The following is a 2,500-nucleotide window of genomic DNA, read 5'->3' as shown; positions in this document are numbered from 1 at the left end:
AAATAGAAGGATCATGCCTACAAAATTTGGGGCCAAAAATCCTTATAAAAAAATTTTAAAAAATCCCGAACCGCAAAAAGTTTCGAAAATCGTGAAAAATAGAAAACGAGTCATCTTCCAACGAAACTTCACGTGAAGGCTTAGGGGACCATTGTATGAATTTACAAGCCATAAAAATGGCATTGGCACGGCAGAAATTTGAAGATGTGCCTAAACCCACCAGGGCCCAGCGTGTGCCGATGGTGCTCGAGGCAACCGCCCGCACCAGGGCCCAGCGTGTGCCGATGGTGCTCGAGGCAAGCGCCCGCACCAGGGCCCAGCGTGTGCCGATGGTGGTCGAGGCAACCGCCCGCACCAGGGCCGATAGTGTGCCGATGGTGCTCGAGGCAACCTGTCGCACCAGGGCCCAGCGTGTGCCGATGGTGATCGAGGCAACCTGCCGCACCAGGGCCCAGCGTGTGCCGATGGTGGTCGAGGCAAGCGCCCGCACCAGCGCCCAGCGTGTGCCGATGGTGCTCGAGGCAACCGACCGCACCAGGGCCCAGCGTGTGCCGATGGTGCTCGAGGCAACCTGCCGCACCAGGGCCCAGCGTGTGCCGATGGTGCTCGAGGCAAGCGCCCGCACCAGGGCCCAGCGTGTGCCGATGGTGGTCGAGGCAAGCGCCCGCACCAGGGCCCAGCGTGTGCCGATGGTGGTCGAGGCAACCGCCCGCACCAGGGCCCAGCGTGTGCCGATGGTGCTCGAGGCAACCTGCCGCACCAGGGCCGAGCGTGTGCCGATGGTGGTCGAGGCAAGCGCCCGCACCAGGGCCCAGCGTGTGCCGATGGTGGTCGAGGCAACCTGCCGCACCAGGGCCCAGCGTGTGCCGATGGTGCTCGAGGCAACCGACCGCACCAGGGCCGAGCGTGTGCCGATGGTGGTCGAGGCAAGCGCCCGCACCAGGGCCCAGCGTGTGCCGATGGTGGTCGAGGCAACCTGGCGCACCAGGGCCCAGCGTGTGCCGATGGTGCTCGAGGCAACCGACCGCACCAGGGCCGAGCGTGTGCCGATGGTGCTCGAGGCAAGCTGCCGCACCAGGGCCCAGCGTGTGCCGATGGTGGTCGAGGCAACCGCCCGCACCAGGGCCCAGCGTGTGCCGATGGTGATCGAGGCAACCGACCGCACCAGGGCCCAGCGTGTGCCGATGGTGCTCGAGGCAACCTGCCGCACCAGGGCCCAGCGTGTGCCGATGGTGGTCGAGGCAAGCGCCCGCACCAGGGCCCAGCGTGTGCCGATGGTGCTCGAGGCAACCGACCGCACCAGGGCCCAGCGTGTGCCGATGGTGCTCGAGGCAACCTGCCGCACCAGGGCCCAGCGTGTGCCGATGGTGGTCGAGGCAAGCGCCCGCACCAGGGCCCAGCGTGTGCCGATGGTGGTCGAGGCAAGCGCCCGCACCAGGGCCCAGCGTGTGCCGATGGTGCTCGAGGCAAGCGCCCGCACCAGGGCCCAGCGTGTGCCGATGGTGGTCGAGGTAACCTGCCGCACCAGGGCCCAGCGTGTGCCGATGGTGCTCGAGGCAACCGACCGCACCAGGGCCGAGCGTGTGCCGATGGTGGTCGAGGCAAGCGCCCGCACCAGGGCCCAGCTTTTGCCGATGGTGATCGAGGCAACCGGCCGCTCCAGGGCCCAGCGTGTGCCGATGGTTATCGGGGCAACCGGCCGCACCAGGGCCCAGGGTCTGCGGATGGTGCTCGAGGCAACCGCCCGCACCAAGGCTCAGCATGTGCCGCTGGTGATCGAGGCAACAACCCACACCAGGGCCCAGCTTGTGCCGATGGCGGTCGAGGCAAGTGCCCGTACCGAAGGGCAGCCTATGCCGATGATGGTCGATGCATGTGCCATCACCATGCGTCATCATGTGCCATTGATGGTCGAGGCCTTGGCCGAAGTTCGATTTTGAGCCACGGTGCCCATGCTTGGCTCCAGCATGTGCTGGTGCCGCATTTTTTTCACTCGGGACAGCATCGCCGGAGCATCGCCGGAGCATCGCCGGAGTACCGCCGGAGAACCTGACCGGCGGCATTGGGGTTCCGGCGATTGGGAGGGGGGCCGGGGGGGTGTGCGCACATGACGTGCGATGGGTGCTGGTGCTTGGCCCTTGTGTTGGCCCCCTATCCCTCATCAAACCTCTGAGAACTCACACCCCCTTAAAGAGCGTTTGAGATTTTACAGGTTTGCTGCCAGTAGCCGTTGAAGTGTCTGAAATGGGGACACTTTTTTCAAACGGTCACGAAATCTTCTCCGGTTCGAGTTTTTAGCTGAATTTTTTTGTGCATGCCAAAAAAAATAGAAGGATCACGTCCACAAAATTTGGGGGGAAAACTCCTTCTAAAAAAATTCTAAAAAATCCCGAACCGCAAAAAGTTTCGAAAATCGTGAAAAATAGAAAACGAGTCATCTTGCAACGAAACTTCACGTGAAGGCTTAGGGGACCATTGTATGAATTTACAAGCCATAAAA

The sequence above is a fragment of the Durio zibethinus genome, unplaced genomic scaffold, assembly GCF_047325235.1.
Source record: "Durio zibethinus cultivar Kanyao isolate XHJ-2024 unplaced genomic scaffold, ASM4732523v1 HiC_scaffold_3, whole genome shotgun sequence".
In the NCBI taxonomy this organism is placed as follows: domain Eukaryota; kingdom Viridiplantae; phylum Streptophyta; class Magnoliopsida; order Malvales; family Malvaceae; genus Durio; species Durio zibethinus.
This window is presented reverse-complemented; position numbering follows the sequence as displayed.